Source organism: Muntiacus reevesi, chromosome 9 (assembly GCF_963930625.1).
Source record: "Muntiacus reevesi chromosome 9, mMunRee1.1, whole genome shotgun sequence".
In the NCBI taxonomy this organism is placed as follows: domain Eukaryota; kingdom Metazoa; phylum Chordata; class Mammalia; order Artiodactyla; family Cervidae; genus Muntiacus; species Muntiacus reevesi.
The window spans coordinates 36,068,201-36,093,448 of NC_089257.1; the positions used below are offsets into that span (position 1 = coordinate 36,068,201).

Below are 25,248 nucleotides of genomic sequence, written 5' to 3' on the forward strand. Positions count from 1 at the left end.
CCAGGTATGTTTTTGCCACACTACAGGACTCTGTATAAGGAGAGAGGCCTTTGACAGCTAGTGAAAAAGATATTAAAAATAAGGAAGAAATTAAGACCCTATTAGATACTGCCTGGGAGCCAGAAACGGTTGCAGTCATACACTGCTAAGGACATCAAAAAGAGGATACCCCCTGGGCTCAGGGAACAGACTGGCAGATGAGACTGCTAAACAAGCAGCCGAGGGCTTGGGGGTGACAAGTGAAGCCCCTATTAAAGCTCTCATATTGGCGAAGCTACCTGAGCTAATGCTAGACTCTCCAAAATACACTGAAACCCAAAACCAACTAGCCAAAGCAGAAGGGGCCATCAAGACTGAAAAGGGATGGTGGGAATTGCCAAGTGGCAAATTATTGGTATCGGAGGAGCTGGCACCCACTCTGGTAAGCCAAACACACCAAGCGACTCATCTAGGCCATGATAAACTGGAAGAGCTAATTTGAAAATACTTCTTGGTTCCCCGCCTCTCTTCCCTATGCAGGACAAAATCTCAGAACTGCACTGCCTGCTCACAGGTCAGTGCTGCCTCTTGGCACAGACAGAAACCTCCAGGGATTCAGCTAAAAGGCATGCTGCCCTTTGAATACCTGGAAGTGGACTTCACTGAAATGAAACCTCACTGACACTACCATTACCTGCTGGTCATAGTATGTACATTCTCAGGATGGGTAGAAGCTTTTCCTACCTGGACTGAAAGAGTATCAAAAGTAGCCTGGTTCCTGCTTAGGGAGATAGTTCCCAGATTTGGATTTCCCAGCAGCATTGAATTGGACAATGGCCTGGCTTTCATAGCTGATTTAGTATAACAAGTAAGCAAAACTTTAAACATCAAGTGGAAATTACAGACAGCATATAGGCCCCAGAGTTCTGGCATGGTGGAAGGAACCAAATGGACACTTAAAGAGACTTTCCAAGTGGATCTTAGAGATTGGCTGCTCCTGGGTGGACTTGTTTCCAACGGCTCTGCTCAGACCCAGGATGACCCCATGGTCCCATGGCTCTTCTCTGTACAAAATTGTGTATGGGAGGCCCTCTCCCATAATAAAACAGGTGTCAACAAATTTGCCTCAGGTAAGGGGAGATGAGATTTCACAGCAGATGGAACAACTGGGTAAGGTAATAAATCAGGTAACTAAGTTTGTACAAGAAAGGGTGCCATTCCCCCTTGGGGAACAGATTCGTGAATTTGTACCTGGGGATCAGGTGGGGTCAAGGACTGGAAACACGACTTCTTGGCCCCACATTGGAAGGGTCCGTATACTGTGGTTCTAACAAGCCCTACTGCAGTTAAAACTGCAGGTGTCACCCCCTGGATCCACCACATGAGGGTGAAGAGTGCATACCATGCAGACCTGGAGGACACCAAGGGGACTACACAGAGGGCCCCCACTGATCCCCGGGAAACCAAGATCATCTTAAAGAAGAAAAAGAGATGAAGCTCTATAATCAACTGCTGCTACAAGGACTTGCTGGTATCATCCTGAGACTAACCATAGTTTCAGTACAAAGAGGGAACTGTGCTATAATTAAAGTTGAATGTTGTGTGTATATTATGTGATATATGGCCTGATTTATCTGGCCATATATCAGCCACCCTAGGTGACATGAAAGGTGAGGTAAAAGTTATGTCTGATGATAATCTTCCTTTTTGGATTTCAGTATTATCTTGGGTGAAGGGTGATTGGTGGAAAACTACCTTTACCATTGTTAAAGTTGCCTTGATAGTTCTGCTTTGTGGACCCCTTATTTTACAATGTATTATGAACTTTGTAACCCAAAGGTTGATGTCGTTCTCCCAAATTGGAGGTCAGAGAGTCAGGGTGCAATATATCCCTATGAATGATGCTCATACTATGAGTTAAGAGTAGCAAGAGCGGGGAATGAAGGAGGAAACAGACAGAACAGACTCCCTCTTGAAAACAGGACTCCATCTTGGGTTGGACTGTGGACTTTGAGCTATATGCCCAGTATCTATGGAAATGACACACCAACTGGAAAACCAGGACCCTTGGATGGAAGAGCTCCAGGGCTCGTACCTAGACTCTCTGTTGCCTAAAAGAATACCCTAATTATCTGTGTAACTGAATAGAATCACAAATTCTATTATGCTTATTGGGGTATGACCACAGGCCTATTGATAACTGTCCACTGTTAACTACCTAGGCTTAAAGCATATGAATCATGGGTTAACTTTGATTGTATCTTTCTTTTCCTTTGTTCAGACTAGTTCCAGGGAATTTGGGGAGGTGGGTTTGGGCACATACACTTAGGCTATATAAGGTTTTCAGAAGAACTGGTCAGGGTCCTTGGTTAAGAGGAGACTCTTCCTTGGGCCTGCCAGTGTAATAAACTGCACTCCACTATCTGCATTGTCATTCTGAGTGAGTTTGTTTCCCAGAACACGTGGCTACAACAAGAGAAAATCATCCTTCCTACTAAGAAGTTCTGTAATCCTAACATCTCATGGTAACATGGATCTGAGAAGTCCTTGCTCAGCCCTCTCCCAGGGCAGGACTAACATATGTGAGTTTCTTGGAAATGCAAAATATTCCAGATATAGATATAATCTGTGAGGTCACATTGCAGGCTGCTAAGAGAGCTGGTATTTGAATGCAAAGGATCCCCAAATGAGGGGGTACATTGCCATATCTCAGGGAGCAGCAGTATGAGGGGAGACATACTTTGCTTCAGGGATTTCCAGTCTCAGGAGGACACAGCCCTGCCTAAGGGCAGGTATCCATGCCCATGGTCATACCTGCAGGTAAGTGCTCTTACTGCCTCCCTTTCACCCTGATTGGATGATGGGTTTTAAGAAGTTAGGCAACTTCAAGATTCTGAAATAATAAAAATATCCTTGGTTTGCATTGCCAACTGCCATAGTTACTTTAATGTAATATCTCCTATACTTCTCCTAACAATCTTTTGGAACTAGAAGTTGCTATCATATTCATGTTACAGGTGAGGCAATGAGGCTCAGGGAGGTTAAGTAACTTGTTAAAGGTCATATTGCCAGGAAGAATCAGTGCCAGGTATAAAACCCTGGGGATGTGATCTTAACCTCTTGTGCAAGTTTTCAGAGAATCTCAGATGGCATAACTAGAAGAGTTTCAGTGTCTGTAGGAGGGGGTCCCACAGTCCAAGTGTACTTCCCCCCCTTCTCCCTTCAGCTGACCTGCAGAGCCTCCCCCCTCCCCCATTCTAGAGAGGAGTTGAGAGTTTCTATTAAACTAAAGACAATTTTGTTTGTATCTCCACTCAGAATGAATCTTCTTCAAGCAAGGCTATGTGTCCCCTCAAATTGGGGTTCCTTAAGGCAGGGTTGTGTCTACTCTCACACTGTGCTGTGTTTCACCATAGACAGGGGATCCTGAGGTAGGGCTCTGTCACCCAGAGACTGGAAATCCCTGAAAGAGGTTATGTTTCACCTCATACTGCTGCTCCCTGAGGCAGGACCATGTACCTCCTCAATTTGAGGATTCCTGGGGCAGGGTTATTTCTCCCCTCAGAAGAGACTTCCTGTTGGTGGAGCTGTCTCTTCACAGATCCAAGCTTCCTGAGGAAAGGCTGTGTCTCCCCTCAGACTGGGGTGACCTGAGGCCGAGCAGCTTTTCAGATTGAGGCTCCATGAGGCTGGGCTCTGTCTCCCCTCAGACAAGATCTCCCTGAAGCAGGGTTATGTCTCCCCTTAGATAAGAAGTCCCAGAGGGCAGGAATGTGTCTTCCTTAGACTGGGGATCCCTGGGGCAGGGCTGTGTTTCCCCTCAGACTAGGTCTTTCTGAGGTAGGGCTATGTGTACTCCTGAAGCACAACTTTGTCTTCTTTAGAGTGAGTCTGTCTGAGAGCAGAGCTGTGCCTCCCTCAGGTGCAGTTCCCTAAGGGAAGGCTGTCCTTTCCTTCAGACTGGATCTTCTTGGGAAAGGTCAGTGTCTACCCTCAGACTGAGTCTCCCTGAGGGTAAGACTGTGAATCTTCTCAGACTGGTGCTTCCTGAGGCAGGGTTATGTATCCCCTCAGACTAGGGATCCCTGAGAGCAAGGTTGCACATCCTATCAGACTGGGGTTTCCTCACACAGGGCTATATCTCTCCTGAAATGGCAAATCCCTGAGGTACAGTTGCATCTCCCCTCTGTCTAGATCTTTCTGAGGCAGGGCTGTGTATACTCTCACCCTTTAACTTCCTGAGGCAAGACTGTGTCTCATCTAGACTGGGGGTTTCTGATGGGAGGGACTTCCCTGATGGCTCGGACTTCCCTGATGGCTCAGACGGTAAAGAATCTGACTGCAATGCAGGAGACCTGGATTTGACCCCTGGGTTGGGAATATCACCTGGAGAAGGGCATGGCAACCCACTCCAGTATTCTTGCCTGAAGAATTCCACGGACAGAGAAGCCTGGCGGCTATAGTCCATGGGGTTGCAAAGAGTCAGACACAACTGAGCCACTAACACATTCTTTCTTCTTTGAGGGGATGGATGTGTCTCCTCTCAAAGTGGGGCTCCCTGAGGCAAGGATGTTTCTCCTCTTAGACTGGGAATTCCTGGTACAGGCATATATCTCTCCACAGACTGGCCCTTGCTGAGGAGAGGCTGTCTCTCACCTCACTGGATCTCCCTGAGACAGACTTGTATCTCCCCTCAGATGAGGCTTCCCATCAGCAGTGCCGTCTCCCCTCAGATTCAGTCTCCCTGAGACAAGGCTGTTCCTCCCCTTAAACTAGGTCTCACTGAGGAAAGGCTGTGTCTATCCTCAGATGAGGCTACCTGAGGCACAATGTGTCTATGCTAACAACTTGGCACCTTGAGGTAAGATTGTTCTCCCTTGAGACTGGAAATACCTGAGGTAGGACTGTGCTTCTCCTCAGAGTGGGGCTCCCTGAGGCAGGGCTGTGTCACCCTTTAGATTGGGGGTCCCTGAGGGTATGTCTATGTCTTCCTCAACTTGACTTTCCCTGGCCTGTGTACTCCATCAGGGTGGAATCGTTGTAGCAAGTTGTGTCTCCCCTCAGATGGTGCTCCTGGTGGAAAGTCAGTCTCTCCTCAGATTCAGGCTCCCTGAGGTTAGTCTGTGTTTCCCATTTGACTAGATCTGGTTGAGGAAAGGCTATTTCTCCCTGCAGAGCTAGGCTATCTGAGGCAGAGCTTGTCTACTCTCACACTTCAGCTTCCTGAGGCAGAACTGTATCTCATTTAAACGGGGACTCTCTGAGGGGAGGGCTGTGTCTCCTCTTATGGTGGGGCTCCCTGTGACAAGGCTGTGCTTCCACTAAGACTAGGTCTCCTTGAGGCAGGACTGTCACCCCTCAGACAGGCCCTCCTGAAGGCAGGGCTATGTCTCCCCTAAGACTGGGGATGCCAGAGGCAGTGTTGTTTATCCCCTGGACTGTACAACCTTGAGCCAGGTTTGTGTCCCCCCTGAGGAGGCTGTGTCTCCCCTCAAATGACGGCTTTCTGAGGCAGGGCTGTGTCTCCCTTTAGACTGGAAATCCCCGAAACAGGGTATTGCTCCCATGATACTGCTCCTCCCTGAAGTATGGCTGTGTGTCCCCTCATTTTGGGGTCCTTGGGGGCAAGATTGTGTCTCCAATGACATGGGCTTCCTGTGGGGCATGTAACTCCTCATTATCAGGCTCCCTGAGACAAACCTTCTCCCATTAGATAAGATCTGCCTGAGGAAAGGTGGTGTCTACTCTCACACTCTGCTTCCTGAGGCAGGGCTCTGTTTCCTTTAGACTGGAGCTCTGAGCAGAGGGCTATGTCTCCTCTCAGGATGACTCCTTGATGCAAGGCCTCAGATTTGGACTCCGTTAAGCAAGACTGTGTCCACTCTTATAGTTTGGCTTCCTTAGGCAGGGCTGTATTTCCCTCTCAGGCTGTAGCTTCCTGAGGCAGGGATATGAGTCTTCTAGAAAAGGTTCCTCAGGCATGGTTGTGTCTCCCTTCAGACTGGGGGGTGGGGGGTGGGTGCGGGGGGGCAGTCCCTGAAGGCAGGGCTATGTGTCCCTTCAGACTGTAGGTATGGGTGGTATCTAGGAATTTGGTTTATGCTTTTGAACTGTGGTGCTGGAGAAAACTCTTGAGAGTCCCTTGGATTGTGAGGAGATCAAACCAGTCAATCTTAAAGGAAATCAATCCTGAATACTCACTGGAAGGACTGATGCTGAAGCTGAAGCTCCAATACTTTGGCCACCTGATGCAAAGAACTGACTCATTGGAAAAGACCCTGATGTTGGGGAAGATTGAGGGCAGAAGGAAAAGAGGGTGACGGAGGATGAGATGGTTGGATGGCATCACTGACTCAATGGACATGAACTTGGGCAAACTGGAAGATTGTGAGGGACAGCGAAACCTGGCATGCTCCTGCAGTCCTTGGGGTTATGAAGAGTAAGAAACACAACCTGGCAACCGAACAACAACAACAACAGAATCTGTAGGTAAGAGGGCCACTTCTTAAGCCTCCCATTCCTGGTCAGGTGAATCAAAATGTATGTCATCTTGTTCTCTGCAGGTCACTTGGTGGTGCTGCCTGACTGACCATTGCTGGTTGTTTTGTCACAGGCCTGCAGTGGGCAATAATTTCAAACACTGTGAACATAGGTTTTCTTCAAATCAAGCCCAGTGTCCTACCTGTGTCGATAGTGCCTGGGTTGAGAAACCTTCCTTGAGAGTTTCCTCATTGTGGGAAGGACAGGAGGGCTCTGGATAAGACAAGCACAGAGCTCCTCAACACTATTTATCTGCCATGGACAACTGTTAGAAGCTCCAGGTGCAAAGAGAGCCAGACACTGCTTTTTCAAGGCCCTAGGGCAACTTGATGTCTCATGGAATCCAAACAACCTAATTATGTATATGACATCATTTCCACCTTACATATGAAGGAATGGAGGCTCAGAGAGACTGTGTAACTCACCCAAGGTCACACAGTGATATGTTGCAGACTTGGTATTAGAAATTAATCCCTGTAGCTCCATAGGTCACACTCTATATAATTCTTATCTCTTGTTTCCAGAGGGTAGTCACCTGCCCCTGCATAATGTCCTTCTGTGTCTTGACTGCCTTTCCATCCTATCTGGACAATAAACCATTCTTGCTGAGGGGCTTACATCCAAAGATTTAGTCTTTTTTAATACTGGGAAGGAGTTAAATTCTCTCAGATTGTTAAGTCTGCTTCAATGGGACTGATCCTTGAGACCATGGTCAGGTTTCCACAATGGCCATGAGGTGCCCTGAGACAGTCAGAGATTAGGAGGCACTCAGAGTAGGAGGGTGCAGTGTGCTTACTTGATACATGAGGAAACTAAGGAACTAATTGGGCAAGGCTCCATCCAAGGACACATAGCATACTGGAATCTGGGGTGGGATACATCATGAAAAGCAGTTCATGCCTTACTTCTTACCCAAAGTTAATGCACAAACTTTAAAACCACTAAAAGAATTTGCTGTGTGTCCTTGGTCACACCTTTGTCCCTAATTTTCATAAGCCGAACAAAGTAAGTCAGGGTGCATAGATGCTCCCTTTACATAGAGCTCCTATGATATGTCAGGTGCCAGTGGTATAACTGTGAACTAACAGAAATTCCTGGCTCTCTCACGCTGACTGCCACAAATCTGGAAGAAAGAGACAGGATGCCAGCGGAAACAAGGTGTCTAAGATTTTGTTTTAAATTTTATTTATTTATATTTTTGTCACTACATTGTGAAGAAAAAGAGCCCAGCTAGGTCTCTGCCCTTGGGCAAAATCGAAGTCTGTGTGGACTATTCCTACTTTTAGAAAACCAGCTCTAGAGAGTAAAATTGAATTGTTAATAGTGGTTCCTGGAGGGCAGGATTAGGGGAAATCTTTCACATTCCATACAAATTTTCTTTGGATGTGTTATAATATCATGAATTAGTATTGTAATTAGAAAAAAAATGTTAGGAAGGAACCCACACACGAGGCATCCTCTTGACCAAGAGACCTCCCCACATCCCACCACCCCCTCACCCTGAAGTGAAAGTGAATGTTGCTCAATAGTGTCCATCTCTTAGTGACCCCATGGACTATACAGTCCATGGAATTCTCCAGGCCAGAATACTGGAGTGGGTAGCCTTTCCTTTCTCCAGGAGATCTTCCCAACCCAGGGATAGAACCCAGGTTTCCCGCATTGTAGGTGGATTCTTCACCGGTTGAGCTACCAGGGAAGCCCCCCTACTTAGGCTCACCCTGGTGTCCATGAATGTTTGTTGAATGAATGAAACATGCATACCCTCTCTGGGCTCACCCTTTAACTCTCGTCAGCAGGCTAAATCCTTACTAGGCAGTCTTTTCAGTTCCTGAGGGAAGGAGACCCCTTCTTCCACCTAATAACACAAAGGGGAAAAAATGTAAAGCACCACTTTACAGAAGCTCAGAGAGGGTATGTGAGAGTAGGATGTACCTGGCATTCAATTCTAATATTTTGGATGCATCATCCTCCCAGCATTCATTCATTTAACAAACATTCATGGACCCCAGCTCTATGTCCAGCATGAATCAGCTCTTCCCTAAATACATGGTCTTTACTCTGCTACTGGAAGCCCTTACTCTCCTTCCAGCCTTTAAACCTTACCACATGGGCCATTTTAACCGTCTCTGAAAAGGGGCCCTTCTCTCCACCCTTGCCAGCCACTCTAGACCAGGGTAAGTAATCTTTTCTTAAAGAGCCTGATTGTGAATGTTTATACTTTGAGGCTAAAGAGGCAACTTGGAGGATTTTATATAGACACTTTATCATTTAAAATGTGAAAATCATTAAAAATGGCTCATGGAGTATACAAATATGAAAATGGCCAATAGGCTGGATTTTGACCATGGAACAATACTTAAGGACCCTTGATATAGACTGTTACAGCTCCCTGTCGTCTGTCTACCTCCCACACCCCAAACACAAAGAATTTCTTGGCTTCAGCCATAGGACATGTACCACACAGATTGGACCATGTCCCTCCAGTACTTAAAGCCCTCCTGGGGCTCCTCTTTGTCCCCAAGATAAGGGACAATGTACAAACTCCTGCTCCTGGCACTAATTGGCCCACATCTCTTTTCTCAGCTCCCAACTCCAAAGGATTCTCTGAGCTCTGTCGTGGTCAGAAACACCTGATGGATTTTGTTGCTCTAGAAGTTGTCTAAGCATTTGTGAGGGCTGATGGGTGGGTGTCCAGCTCAATTCAGCCCCAGTGTGCCCTGCCCTTAGGATAGGGACCTCTTTCCTAGGAGAAATTTTTGAACTGACCTGAGTCCAAATTTTTGGACCCAGGTAAAGATGGAAGAAGAGAAGGACATTTGTCTCCTCAGGTAATGCTTTATTAGCCAGAGCATCTTTCTTTATCTGCTTGAATCTCACCATCACTTGGCAAGTGAAGCACCAAGTATAGAGCAACCCTGTCTTCTTCACACATTCCCAGCTATTAATTTTTGGCTGTAATAACTGCCTCCAATACCATCCATGTCCAGTGTTCTCCATAAATATGCAATAACAACCTCCGTCTAAAAATCCCTTGTCCCCACTATTTCCTCCGTCTCCTCTTCTATGCCTTATGAATAAGCCATCTGCATTCTACATCCTTCACTCCCATTCTGTCCTTCCTCCTCCAGACTTTAGACATCACTGTTCAATGGAACCAACCTTAACTAGTTCAACAGTGGCCCCCACGCTGCTGAATCCAGTGGTCAATTCTCAGCTCTTGTTTTGACTTCTCAGCAGCCTCAGACACAGTTGGTTCCTTTCTTATTCTTGAAATCACTTGGCCTGTGAATACCACACTCTCCTGGTTTCCCTCCTGCCCCTCTGGCTGCCCTGGGTCTCCACAGTCACTCTTGTCCTTTACCAGGCCCCGGTCTGGCATATTTCTGTGTCCTTACTGCCTTTCTATCATCTTTTGACAATAAACCATTCTTGCTGAGGGGCTTACATACAAAGATTTAGACTTTTTGTACTACTGGAAAGGAGTTAAGTTCATTAAAATTATTGTCTTCTTCAATTAGGACGGACCTTTGAGTCTATGGTCAGTTTTCCACAATGGTCATGAAGTTCCCTTAATCAGAGAATCAGAGGTTAGCAGATACTCAGAGCAGGAGTGAGCAGTATGCTTACTGGATACATGCGGAAATTGAGATTCCGAATGGGGAAAGACTCTGTCCAAGGACACAGAGCATCCTGGAATTTGGGGCAGGATACATCCTGAGAACCAGTTCAGGGCTTTCTGCCTTACTGCCTTATACAAAGCTAATGTGCAAGCTTTAAAACCACTAAAAGAACTTGCTGTGTGTCTTTGGTCACACCTTTGTCCCTCTCCTGGTGACAGTCTTATTACTGAAGAAGTGTTGGACTAGATGTTCTCTAAGGACAAGACTTGATACCTGCACCTCCAAGCATGGCTGCTGAAGGCTTCACACCTCTAAGATACCTAAGTGTGCTGCACTACATGGCCTACACAGTTCCTCAAATCCTGTTCATTCATCAGTCCTCATAGTGGCCTCACCTCCCTGAAGTTGGAGAACCACAGCCAGACAGAAGCTGACTCATCCCCTAGCCACATAGTGGTAGAAGCCTGTTTCCTGCTCCCGGCCCAGTATTCTGCTCACTGCTCATGGGGTCAAACATCTCCATGAACTCATGAGGACTACGGTCCTGACCACTCACTAGCCAGCCCCATACTCACCAAGATGGGGAAATAGTCCTTCATGTAATTCCATATGACTTAGCGCTTTATGCTTTTGATGTATCTGCCTCCCTGCCACAGCTTGGCTTGATCCAGATACCACCAGATGGCATACAGGACACTGATATCCAGAATCTTATGAACAGAAGGGCTATGAAGACCACACTGCAGAGAATGACTGGGAAAGGAAGTAGGAGCATTAGTGGTTAGCAGTGTGAAGGAACGAGCTCTCCCCATATGCCCAGCACCAACAGCACTGTCCTGTCCAGCCCTCACCCCAGGAGGAAGGAGTCAGACTCTTTTGACTTCAAGGAAGAGGGAACACAGCCTGGGCAGTGTCACACTGAGAACCTGGATTTGAAGCCCCATAGATCTAATTTCAAACTCACTTGTTTCCACTGCACAGGGCTGCTTATTCACTCCAGTCTTCCCTTCCGTGTCACTCTCTGTCTAGTTAAGTAATCTGTATTCACCAGGTGCTTAATAAATGACTGGGGGAGTTGTGACTGGATTAATTATTTCTAGTTTCCACTGTTGGGACCTCAGAGAATAGGAGACATTCTTTCTGCCCAGCCCCTTTCTACCTACTCTCAGCCCATCTTTCCATAGATAAATCCCACCAGATCTCCTCTCTAATTCAACTTCTCATAACTCTGAAGCACAGCCCAAGCAGCTCAGCCTGGCATTCAGGCTCCTCACAGCTGGCCTGAATCCCTCTTGCTCCAGCCTTACTCACCCATTTGCACCCTGGGCTCCTGCCACACTAAGCTATTCAGTGTTCCTACAACTCCCTGAGCTCCTTCAATCTCTTAGCTTTTGCTTCTGCACTTTCCCCTGCCTGCCCTGCCCTTTCTTGCTGAATGAGGATGAGAGAAAGAAACCAACTTGTCGCTGGCCTGTAGGCCAGGACTGAAGCAGGGCTAAAATTGGGCCCAGTGAGGAATTTCCCTTTGATCTTTGACTCTGGGTCCCTACCACAGGCTAATCCCGGCTTCCTCTCACAGGTGGGGGATCTGTGGGGCTGCAACTAATTTGATGTTGGTAGAACCTCATTCTCAGGGAACACTGCTCCCCCTTAAACCCACTCACTCCACTCAACATCATGCACTCATACTCTTAAAGAAGGTCAGTTTCCACTTTTACTCCATCTGAAAATAGAATAGACTGTGCTGTTATTCCTGGAAGGCTTCTAGGAGGAGGGGTCTTTTGCCTCAATCAGAATCGTAGTGAGAATTCATAAGCCAAATGAAGTAGGTTGAAGCTCACAGATGCTCACTTTACACAGAGCTCCTATGATGTGTCCGGTGCTGGTGGTACAAGTATGAACTAGCAGAAATTCCTGGCTTTCTCAAGCTGACTCGCACAAATCTGGAGGAAGGAGGTAAAATGTCACTGGAGACAAAATGTCCAGGGTTTTGACTTGAATTTTATTTATTTATTTTGTCACTACAGTGTGAAAAGTAAAAGTCACTCAGTCATGTCCAAATGTTTGTGATCCATGTATAGTCCATGGAATTCTCCAAGCCAGAATACTGGAGAGGGTAACTTTTCCCTTTTCCAGGGGATCTTCCCAATCCAGGGATCAAAGCTATGACTCCCACATCACAGGCAGATTTTTTACCAACTGAGCCACAAGGGAAGCCCAATGTGGAGAAAAAGATAAAGAGCCTTCCTAGGTCTCTGCCCTTAGGCAAAATCAAGTCTGTGTGGGCTACTCCCACTTTCAGAAAACCAGCTCTAGAGAATAAAACTAAGTTGTTAATAATGGGGAAAATTTTCAGTTTTAGGACAAACATTTTGTTTAGATTTGTTACAAGAGCATGTGTTAGTTTTTTATTTAGAAAAAAAAATGTTAGGAAAAACCCACATGCAGGGCATTCCCCCTTGACCAAAAGACCTTGGCACCGCTGCAACCCCCCAGCCCACCTGTAAGGTATAGTTCCAGCTGAGGCAGAAAATGAATTTTTTTTTTTAAGTCGCTCAGTCGTGTCCGACTCTTTGCAACCCCGAGGACTATAACCCACCAGGCTTCTCCGTCCAGGGATTCTTTAGGCAAGGATACTGCAGTGGGTTGCCATTTACTTCTTCAGGGGATCTTCAGGACCCAGGGATCAAACCCGGGTCTCCCACATTGCAATCTGACACTTTAACCTCTGACCCACCAGGGAAGCCCCAGAAAAGGAAAGACGACCTCAACAGAAGTAGGTTACCTTTATTGAGGCAAGGAGGGGCGACAGTCAGCCTAACGACCAGGCTGAGCGCCAAGAGGGGTCAGGGAGGCTTCATATTTATAGGGAGGCTTGTGGAAGCAATAAGGGTAAACGTTAATCAGGCAGAATATTTTGAGTATTCTTTAGTTGAGATGACATTTGTAGTTGGGCAGGGGGTGATAAGTCTTCTGGGCAGGTGTAAGGGGTTGAAGGTTCCTGGACAGGGGGTGATAAGTCCCAGATAGATGCAACCAGCCTGGAGCATCAGGGCGTAACTAAAGTCCTGTTTTGTTTTCTCCAAAGTTAGAAGATTCAGCAAGGGCCTTTAAGACTGTTTTATTTTCTAGGCCCCAAAGACTCCTTCATCCCCTCTCCCCCAGCCTCACCCTCACACTGGGCTCACCCTTTAACTCCTGTCAGCAGGCAAAATCCTAACTTGGGAGCCTTTCAGTCCTGAGGAAGGGAGACCCACTTCTTTTATTTCATAACACCAAAGGGGAAAAATGTAAAACCTTCCCTTACAGAGGCCTAGAGAGGGTATGCAGGTTGGCTAAGTTCACACAGCAAGCTAGTAGGATGGGACCTGGCATTCAATTCCACTATTTGGCTCCACTGTGCACTAAACATTCATTCTTTCAATAAACATTTATCAACACCAATCTTCTAGGAGCTGGAGATGCAACTGAGAACAAGACCAACTATTTGAAAGGAACTTACCTTCCTGTGTGAGTGTGTGAATTATAGAGGAGAGGAAAGGAAACAGTAAACAAAAAATAACCCACTGGAAAGTATTTGTTTCTGGGCCCTGAGTCCTTGCTGATAGTCTTAGCTGACTTTTACAGCCACTTCTTTCCCTCTTCCCTAAATGCCTGCTCTACGTCCAGTGTGAACCAGCTGTTTAATATATGTATGGTGTCAGCTCCTACACTGGAAGCCCTTAGTCTCCTGTAGCCTAAAAATCCTGTCTTGTGGACCCATCTCCTAACTTTCTCAGGAAAGGGACACCTTCTGTCCAAAGTGCCAGTCTCCCTATACCAGGGGAAGTAATCTTTTCTTAAAGACCCTGCTTAAAGATATTTATACTATGAGAATTAAGAGGCAACTTGGAGAATATCACATAAATACATGACTATTTAAAAATGTAAAAGCCATTCTTGGCTCAAGGGCTATAGAGTATAAAAACAATCAGTGGCTTGGATTTGTTGCTTAATTTGGTGAACTCTGATGGAGAACATGGCTACTCCCTGTGTCAGTTAACCCTCCACACCACAAACACAGTAGATACCCTGATTGCAGCCACAGGAACTGTGCCAGACTGAACCTTGTCCCTCCCATACCTACAGCTCTCCTGAGCTCCATTTTGACCTCAGCAGAAGGGATAAGGGACAAGTTCCTGCTCCTGGCACCATTGGGCCCAGATCTCTTTTCTCAGTTGCCCTCCCTTTAACTCCAGGCCAAGGGCTATTTGATCTGATATTCCAAGATTCTGGGCTAGGCTGGGGGTGGGTGCAACCAGTCAGACACACTCCTGCTGGCAAAGGTCCCCCAAGGCCAGCTGAGCAAGATGTCGCTCATCCCAGGCGATCTCCAGGCGCTGAGCTCAGCAACCCTTTTAAGTCCTGTGTCTTTCCCCCATCAATGTTCCATGTGCATCTGGAATGACAGGTGCCCATGGTCTCCCTTTCCTCACCCAGCACTCCTTACCCAGGGCCATGAAGGAGAAGATCCAATACAAAGACTGCAAAGGTCTGCAGTCTGTACTCCCACGGCACCAACCATGGTGTGAACAACATCATGTTGGCTCCTTTGCTAGCTCTGGAACCTCCTCTGAGCTCTGCTGTGGTTGGAGAAACCTGCTTGTTTTTGACGCTGCCAGAGATTGCCTAAAAATTTGCCTAAGCATGTGTGTGCTCAGCCCAACTTAGCCCCAGTGGCCCTCTGACCCAGCAGGAATGGGGCCTGTTCCCTAGGAGAAATTTTTGAACTGAAATGACCTGGACACAGATAACAAGGCAGGACATTTGCCTCCTCAGGAAACACCTTAGCTGCCAGATCATCTTCCTCTATTTTCTTGAATCTTGCAGTCACTTCTCAAGTGAAGAAACAAATATAGAGCAATTCTGTCATTGTCCCACATTTCCAATTACCTGGCTGTAGTAACTGTCTCCATTCATCCTGGTCAGTAACAGGTCCACTGTTCCACTCCACAAATATGTATTTACAGCTCCAGCCTAAAATTCTCTCAGCCCCACCATCTCCTCCACTGCCTGCCCCATTCCTCAGCTAGCTTGCACAGCACAACTCATGGAATAACTGTCTGCATTCCATACCCTCCCCTCCCATTCTGTCCTCCCTCCTGCAGACTTCGGACATCACTGTTCCACGGAACTGCCCTTGACAAGTTCACTGGTGGTCTCCACACTGCTGAATCCAGTGATCAATTCTCAGCTCTCATCCTGACCTCTCAGCAGCCTCAGACACAACTGTTCCCTCCCTCCTTGAAACCACTTGGTCTGTGACTACACTCTTCTGGTTTCCCTGCTGCCCCTCTGGCTGCCCCTGGTTCTCCACGGTGGCTCTTATCTTTCACCAGGCTAAGTTTTGGGGGCCTTCCTGTCTCCTCAGCCCCTGGACCCTCCCTCTTCTCTCCACCCTCTTTCCAGCAGAGACCTCATCCAGGCTCATGGCCTTGGAGTGTGTCTACAGGACGAACACTTCCAAACTACATCTCTAGCCTTATGTCCCCTTGTGCTCCAGACTTGACTATGTAGGTGGGTACTTGCCAACCTCCCTCACAGCCTGCTCGACACCTCCATCACATCCTGTCTAAAACTGAACTTGACTTCCCCTCATCTGCCCATGCTACAGTCTCCACATAGCCACAGAGCTTTCCAAAAGCAGCCACATGTATTTATACCCACAAGCCCCTGATGAAAATTCCAGTTGCTCCACATCCTCCTCAACATTTAATCCATTGTAGTGAGCATATGGGAACACTTTATTGTGCTCACAGTGGTTTCCTAATGCCTAATGTGGTTGAATTTTTAATTAATTGTAATTAATTAAATGTAATTAATACATTTTAATATGTTTATACACTATTTGAATATAATTTTATGACAAGTTCATGCTTTAGTCTTTTGTTGATTTAGGTATCTCTTGCATGGGAAAGCTGCTTTCCACCCCCACAGCCAGCCTCTTTGATCCACTCTGACACCAGCGTTCTCACTGGTCTTTGTCTCTGTGCCCTTTCTCCGTCCTACAGTTTCAATGGCCAGAGGGACTGCTGGGTCAAAGGGTATGTGACTGCATGAGCTGGGGAGGAGTAATGCCAGGGTTTTCCATAAACAGCAGCACCAGTTTATACCCTCACCAGTAATGTATGTGAGATTCCTTGGATGCATGTCCTCCCTGGCCCTTGGTGTGGACAGGCTTATTCTTTGCTAATGTGTATGGTCATATCGGGTTGGGGATCTTAATTTCCATTTCCTCATCATGAATGGTGAACACGGCTTTATTCATAGGCATTTCTTCTCTGTGAAAAGCTTTAAGAGGAGGGAAAAGAGTGGAATTGAGCAGAGAAAGAAGTTGAACCAAAATAGTTTATCAGAGTGGTCCTGAATTGGGCTAAAGTGGCCAATCCACTTTAGCCTGGATCTGTCTTAGGATCAGTTGCCCCTGTGCAGACAGTTCTGCAGCTGGGACCACCCCTCCTTCCTTAAAGGTGCATCTGAGAGGCATTTTCCAGGGTCCTCCCTCAAGGCAGATTGGAAGAGCCCTGATGAGAGCTGAGACCTGTCCTGCATTGGCCACTTTCCAGCTGTGTGACTTCACACCCTTCCCAGAGCCCCTCATCCTACTGGGTATCAGGGGCTGAGACGACAGCCCCTAGTGACCCATGTACAGCACTTAGTAGTTCACCAAGGGTTCTGTGTCCCTCGCCTCACAATCCCCTTGCAGGCCAACAACCAGGCAGCACCATACTTCCTGGGGCAGTGCTGCTCCTGTGAGGTCTGAGCATCTGGCTTGTCCATGAGCTGCCTGTTACTGGTTCTTGATAAGGTAAGTACAGAGGTGCAGAGTAACTGCTCAGAAACCTTAGAGCAACATGGCAGAGTAGTTCTTTGTGTATGAAACTAATAATTAAAAATTGGATTTGAACTGTTTGTCCTTGTTTTCTTCTTTTCTTGGGTAATTTATATTGTATTTTACAAATAGATAAGTCTATGGTAGCTTAGAAAAGAGGAAAAATACAAAAATCTGATTCTTAATCAGGTTAAGAATCTAGGGCTTAATTAATTAACCTAGGTTAACTAATATCAGGCTACTCCAACAACAACATCTGATATTTTTAACATTTTTTGAGGCAGGAAGACTCTTTTGATCCTTCATCAATGATATTTACAGATAAGACCAGGGTTTGATATTGTTTCTGTTCTATTCAGGGCCTTTTTAAAGCAATTGAGAGAAGGAATCTTCCAGGCCATCTATTTCTATACATTCTCCCACTAAGGATGTAACTTGACAGACATGGCACCAGTTCAACTTGTTAAGCAAGGAAACACCCAGGTCAGCTTTCTGGCATGAAGTGGGAGGAAGTAGTATTGTAACCATGTGTTCTGGGAAACAAACTCACTCAGAAGGACAAGGCAGATAGTGGAGTGCACTTTATTACACCGGCAGGCCCAAGGCAGTCTCCTTTTAGCCAAGGACCCTGACCAGTTTTTGTGAAAACATTATATACCCTTAGTGTACGTGCCCAAATCCACCTCCCCAAATTCCCTGAAACTAGTCTGAACAAAGGAAAAGAACGATACAATCAAAGTTAACCCAGGATTCAAATGCCTTAAGCCTAGGTAGTTAACAGTGGACAATTATTAATAGGCCTGTGGTCATATCCCAATAAGCATAACAGAATGTGTGATTCTATTTGGTTACACAGATAATTAGGGTATTCTTTTAGGTTACGGAGAGCTACGGAGAGTCTAGGTATGAGCCCTCGGGCTCTTCCTTCCAGGGACCTGGTTTTCCAGTTGGTATGTCATTTCCATAGATACAGGGTATATATCAAAGTCCACAGTCTGGCCCAAGATGGAGTCCTGCTTTCAAGATGGAGCCTGTTCTGTCTGTTTCCTCCTTCAATAGAATCTAAGAAAAGCCCAAACCACATTCATGATAGATAGGTCTTTAAAACCACTTCCTGGCATTTATAAATAGAAGCGGTGAAGAAGAGCTGGCATTGATTGGATGCTCATTTATGGCTGAACCATTTACAGGTGAAGTTGGGAGGGAATGTGAGTTATATGGCTACACAGTGCAGGTGGTGTTGGGAGTTCATGGGTGCAGCTGATGCCTTTAGTGTTTTCAATGTACAATTCTCCTGAATTTGAGACCACAGTAGGCAAGATGAGAGCAGAACACCTGGGCAGGCAGCTTTCATATTGGTCCCAGGATTCTAGAAAGATCATTAACCTCTTTGATATGAATCTGTATGAGGAGGTCACTCTTAGTTACACTGAGATACTACACGTGGAGCATCCACCCAGAGCCCAGCCCAGTAGGCGCTCACTAGCAAGTTGCTCAGGCAGCTGACTCTGCCCTGCTGTGGGGTCACTAAGATAGATGCTCAGTCCAGCCTGAGGCATCCACTGCCCCCCTGTCAGGTCCATGACCCACTCCAGCTCAAGCGCCTCCCAGGACTCCTCCCTACCTGGGGGATGAATTCCTGATTCCTGGACTGGACAGTAGTCCTCCAGATAGCAGGCCAGACATCCTCAGGGACCCTGTCTGCCCTGCCCACTCCCATCTCAATAGATGTTTGCTGCACAAAGTCCTAAATCTCAGCCTCCTGTTCCCTAAACCTCACCCTGATCCTGGCCCTCACCAGGTAGTCTTAACCATGTGTGCTCTGCCCACTCCTTCCTCTCTGCCTTGGCTCCCTCAGCAGTTCCCATGCTCCCAATCTGCCTTTACAACTTAAAGAATACTCACTACCTAAAAGTTAATGGTTATGTTCTATTTGGTGGGAATTTTTAGAACTTCAAGCCTAGGAGACAGCATCTGAAGTAACCCTGAGAGAACTGCTCAGAGGAGGTGAGGTAAGAAGCCAGGTTTTGTAAGTTTTGCAGCAAAGGGCAGCTAGTTTGAACATCAAAATATTATTGTTAATTAAAGAAAACCAGATAGCCCAAATTAAGGAATTTAGCACTTTTCTATGTATGGGAAGATGCAAGAGCCTAGGTTCACTGAAATCATCCTTTTGTTATGCATCTCAGCTTTCTGGCCCAGTAGAGTTTCCCAGATGGTGCTGGTGTAAAGAACCCACCTACCTATGTAGGGGAAGCAAGAGATGCAGGTTCGATTCCTGGGTTGGGAAGATGCCCTGGAGGAGGGCATGACAACCCACTCAAGTATTCTTGCCTAGAGAATCCCATGGATAGAGGAGCCTGGTGGGCTATACTCCATAGGGTTGCAAAGAGTCAGACACAACTGAAGTGACTTGGCACGTCCTGTGTTTTTCACATCCTGAGTTTCCTTGGGGCTCACTATAGGGAATGCCTGTAGTCTGATGGTTGCTAGATGGCAGGTATTCTTCTCCTTCCTGAGTTCCCTTAGGGTTCACCAGCTCACATTGGAAATCTGCAATTGCTGAAGACTGACATCCTTGTTTACTGATATGGCAGGAAATAATTTCTCTGCTCCCCCTGATCCATAGCATAGCCCAGTCTCTCTGAGAGGGTAAGGTTGGGGCAGGGTATGTGGCAGAACTGTGCTGGCTGACTGCCGTCCCACCATTACCATCCAGCAGTGTCAACAGGTTGGGCCCCAGCACGCCCTTTGTCTCCTGTGGACAATAATGTCTGAGAACTTCTTCCAGGTCAAAGGGCAGTGTGATTTCAGGAGCAGACTCCAGCTCTGCCCAATCCTGTAGGCCTCTGAGCCTTTCTACCACACCTGAAAGCTCCTATGCCCCTCGGGCTGTCTGAGTTGGGAAGTCTTCCCACAAGGTCAAGTCCCTTCAGGCAGGCTGGGGACAAGCAGGGGGTGTCAGGGAGCAGGTGCTGTGTAGAATTGGACCCTTGCTGTGCAGCTCCTGGCTCTCTGTATCCATGGGGAGTCCGACTGCTTAACAAACAGCCTCTGTCAGTGCTTAACACATAAAAGGTTATGTTAGCCCCCTAAGCATTCATCTAGAATGTTTCCCATTACAGGGTTTATACTTAAATGTCCCATACATAATCTTCTTGCCTCAATGGCCTAACATTCTCACTCTAACAAAAACAATGTTTCACAAATCTCAGGTATAGTGTAAATTCTTTGGACAATAAAACAATACATGGGAAGGGTTACAGGAACATATTTGACATTTCTGAAAATAGTACCATGAGAGAAACCTGATATTTTTCTTTACCTAAAACCACAAAATCTCAATTTACAACGATTAACTATTAAAGAGCAAAAACACCTCTAAAGTAGCAAAAGACCTCTATTAATAGTAAAATAATGGCAGTAAAGCTGGTTGATATAAATCTTCTATTAAAATCCTATATACCCCATTTTCTAATTTTACAAAAATACCCATAATATCCCATGTTGTTTAAAGAAAGGGAAACAATGAACAAATAGCAGCAAGGAAATAGCAATAGTGAAAACCCTTTCAACCAAGGAGCAAGTAAACTAAAGCAGTATATCTACTTCTAAATCTAAATACCTCTACTCTTCTCTATTCTAGAACATTATAATCTTTTAAGCAAGCAGCCAAACTATACCTGTGGCTTTTTCTTTTATGACTTGATGTTCATGGTCATGCCCTGAGCCAGAGCAATCTTAAGCATTTCCAAAAAGGCTTGGACTTTTCCAGCGAGGCCTTATTACTATATATTATCATTCCCAAAAATTAATAGAAAGCCCAACAACAGTAAGACAGAAGGAAGAAAGGGACATACCGGTCCCCTGGGACAACCTCGAGGGGAAGAGCTGCCTTGCAGGTTCCTTTCTCATCCCTGTGGCTCCAGAGGGGACATATTGGTCCTCCGGGGCAGCCCCATGTGAGGAAGAGCTGCCTTGCAGGTTCCTCTCTCATCCCATGACCTTGTCGTGGACTGGGTGCATCCTGGCAGCTCCCAACATCTCCTCCTTTTTTATTTTTTAGAAGAGCAGAATGGAGTTCCAGAGAGACCTCTTTGATGCTCTTCGCCGGGATCCTAACAATGCAGGAAAGTAGAAGAAATAAAATTACAACTATAAAAATAGATGCCACAATTCCCAAGACAGACGACAGCAGATTATTGTGAGAGACAAAATCTGAAAGGCTAGTAAAAAGTGAACAGTGGAAAAGTCAAGGTGAGATTGGCCTGTCTTTGATTTCCTGATGGAGCTTGGTTAAATTTATACTAGTATCAGAACTATTCCAAATCCCAACAATGTGATTGTGAACTTGGTCCCAGGAATATGAAGAATCATTAACCTTTAAAGGAGTAACACAAATCCATCTATATTCTGCATGACATTTAAGAGACAAATGGACATGTAAAGCCTGAAGCTCAGTTCCTATATGTAATACAGCTTCTTCTAAAGCATCTACTTTAGCTTCTAATTTTCTAACAATAGTTTCTTGAGTAGCAAGAGTAAGTGAAACGTTCTTAGATAGATCATTAACATGTTGAGCGGTATGCACTTGCTGTGAAAGTGAAACTGCGGCAACAGTAACTGAAGCTATGGAGGCTATCAATGCAGAGATCCCTAAAATTAACAGTCCTATCAACCTACAAGGTCTAAGTAATTCTTTAACTTGCTGTAGAATTAGCAACCCATAATTATCATACCAGATACCTGTAATATTGACTGGTATCATAAGATAAGGAGGTCTTTTAAGAATAACAAAGGCTTGAACATTAAAAGAAGAAGTTATACAGGTAGATAATATGCATTGATCACAAGTAACTATTGTAGGTCCTCCAGTGTAATTAGGATATATTTGCAGTTTGTTGGAATCATTAGTATACATGAAAGCATAAGGTGATGGTAAACAAGCCTGAATATAGTATAATTTAGTTCTATTGGGCCGAATTGAAAGTATAGAACTGGTTGCTGCTACAGCTCTCCATAAGTCAGGCTGCCAATGTACATGCCCGTCCCTCTGGTATGTTAGCATTGGTGGGACTAAGGCATTGTTGTGCCATCTAGAGGCAGTCACTGGCCAGGGCACCATTGAATTTTTCCAATTTACAAATCTGTTGGTATAATTTTTAATAGTTTTAGGATCATATTCAGGATTCGGATTACTCCAATAATTTATTATAGCATTTCCACCTCCAGCAATTTTACAATCAATGCGAGAGTCATAAGTACACAGTTTCCATGGTGGGCACCCTATATCATAATTAATTGTATTCCACACTTTATCAGATTCATTAGATGGTTTAGATGGAGGTCCTGAACACTTAGAATAAGGTGGTGGAACCTTGTCTTTAGTTTGAATATAAGGATCCAAGATTTCCGGCAAGCTCAAGAACATCAACCAAACATATCTGGTCTTTTGGCCATTTGCTGGTGAGTCAGTTTTAATTGCCTTTTTAGAGGCTCCCACACAGCCGACTTTAGACTGTGTAATCATCGTTTTTTTAGTCTCATTGTGTGGAAAATTAAAGCAAATTGGTGGGTTAAGTTTATCAGAAGTTATCCTTATTGGCATTTCATCCCAAGTAACTACCTGTAAAACTGGTGGATCTGGAAAATAAGCCCAATAAGCATCATGAGAAGAGACCAATATTACCTCACATGAAAGTAGAGCCAAGATGGCAAGGAAGTGGTTTTCAGCAGTAACTGGAATCTTTCGAGATTTTACCATGTCTGTGGCAAGATGACAGAGACTCTTGACTTGGCCCCACGTTGGTCTATCGGCCCGTTGTGTGGCTTGAAAAGGTCGTCGATGCAGCCGTGGTCTTTTATGATGATGCTGAGATGACATTCCCGCGAGTGATAGGCGGGTCAGCTGATCAATGGGAGGATCTTCAGGAGGTGGTGTAGATGCTGAGCTGGATGGAGGGGATGTCTCCTCAAGGGGATTCCTTGGCGGCGGTTGAGGGCAAGGGGGTGGTGGCAATTTCCTTTTGGTCATCCGAGGCATCGGGGGCCGGTAATTTCTTAATTGGTTGTTGGACATGTCAAATTAATCTATCTGGAAGCCACAAGGGAGGATCTGCATTCTGTGGAAAAACACAAGCATAGCCTCTACCGCTGGTTAATAATACATCAGGTCCCTTCCATTGTCCAGAAAGAAGGTCCTTCCAGCGCACCAGAGGCTTTGGGTTATTGTGTTCTGGATTCCAATGACGCAACATGGCCGTATTACCTTGTAGATCAGTATTGAGATTATTGAGCACGAACAGAACATGCTGCAAAACATGATGAGGGGAGCTGTACTTAAATTCTCCCTCTTGTAATTTAGTAATTTGAATTTTTAAGGTTTGGTGAACTCTTTCTACTATAGCTTGTCCTTGATGGTTATAGGGAATTCTTGTAGAGTGGGCAATGTTAAATCTAGCACAGAAATCTTTAAATGATTTGGAAGTATAAGCAGGAGCATTATCGGTTTTTAAAACTTTAGGAAGGTCTAAATAAGAGAAGCAGGTAAACAAATGCTGTACCACATCTTTAAAGGCTTCCCCCATTCGGGCAGTAGGCACTATGGCATGAGAACATTTGTCTACAGTGACGTACAAAGGACAATTTACCAAAAGACTGAATGTGAGTAACATCCATCTGCCACAATACATTAGGGAGTAGGCCTCGAGGGTTAACTCCGAAGGTCAGAGAAGGCAAGGTTGTAGGGCAATGGGCGCAGGCCCGCACGATTTCTCGTGCAGCCTCTCTAGGAATTTGGAATTGGCATCTTAACGATGAGGCATTTTGCTGGTGCAATGCATGAGAATCTTTAGCTTTTTCTAAAGCTGTAGCAATGTAAGGTTTGGTAAAATCATCAGCAAGTTCATTATATGCATGTAAAGGACCAGGTAATTTAGAGTGCGCTCGAATGTGCCCTACAAAAAATGACTTTCTTCTGCTCCAAATCTGCTGCTGCAGTTCAGAGAGCAGCTGGAAAATAGTGGTTTTGTTTTCTGGCAGTACTGCAGTCTCGATATGGGGAAATTGTCTTACCACATATTGTGAATCAGAAAAGAGGTTAAACTCATGATCTGCAAACATTGCAAAGGCAGCAATACCTTTTCACCACCGAGGGTGCTTTCCCTAGACCCACAAGTTCATTAGCCGTGGTTTGTGTGGGCCAAGAACTAGGCCAGTCTTTGGCAGCTATGCAGGAAACGTCTGCTCCAGTGTCCAGCAATCCTATCACGTTTTTACCATTAACCATTAATGTTTTCATAGGTCTTTTCTGGGTAAGTTCTTGTACCCAGAATACAAGGTCACTTGAGCCAAATCCTTTGTTTCCCCTATCTGCCTGTGTGGCTGTGGATCCCATAGAACAATAAGGCAAAAGTAATAATTGGGCAATTCTTTGATCTTTATGAATTTGTTGCATTTTAGTGGGGGGTGAAATCATTGCCTGTATTTCTCCAGTATAATCTGAATCTATGACCCCAGGAATAACAGTAAGACCTTGAAGAGAAAGCAAACTCCATCCCAAAACAATTCCCATGACTCCTTTTGGAAGGGGTCCCTTAACCCCCGTTGGTATTCTAACCACGGGTGAATCAGGAGTTAATATTATTGCGGTGGTGGAACGGAGGTCCAATCCTGCGCTCCTTGGGGTTGCTCAGCAGAGCTTTGAGATGGAACAAAGGGGATGAACGGGTTGAGAGAAGTTGCCCCTATCATTGTCGGGGCCTGGGGCTGGCCCTGTAAGACGTTTTCCTGGTTCTGAATGGGATTTCCTCTTGAGGGTGCCAAAGGGGTTCCATCCTTGTGGAACTTTGATTTACAATCTTTTGTCCAGTGAAATCCCTTTTGGCAGCGAGGAAGAAGAGCCTTTGGGAGAACAGTTTCAGAATGAGCACCATTGGGTGGTGTCATGCCTTCTCCCGCAGATTTTTGAGGACAGTTTCTGCTGAAATGCCCACTTTATCCACAGGAAAGGCATACCCCTCCTGTGGGCCTTATGCCTCCATTATGAGGTCTCACCATGTTCTGAACAACCTGAGGGAATGCTTGTCCCTTCAGGGCTGCTGCAATAGCTATCCCCTGCATCATAGCAGGACTAACATCAGCACAGGCCCTAATGTAATCAGTGAGAGTTCCAGATTTTTTTATTGGTCTCAGTATTGCCTGACATGTAGAATTTGCATTCTCAACAGCCAGTTGATG

The 25,248-nt window shown here is 45.7% G+C and overlaps 1 protein-coding gene across 5 annotated transcripts in view; it reads right to left on the reverse strand.

Moving 5' to 3' along the window:
- Nucleotides 1-21,241, reverse strand: part of LOC136174212 (2-acylglycerol O-acyltransferase 2-like) — an 85,482-nt gene extending 64,241 nt beyond the window's left edge. For all 5 annotated transcript variants that reach the window (XR_010664389.1, XM_065944199.1, XM_065944200.1 and 2 more), the window contains exon 1: nt 20,871-21,241. The gene's annotated coding sequence lies outside the window, so the exon portion shown is untranslated. The remainder of the gene's footprint in view (nt 1-20,870) is intronic.
- Between the last annotated feature and the right edge of the window lie 4,007 nt (nt 21,242-25,248).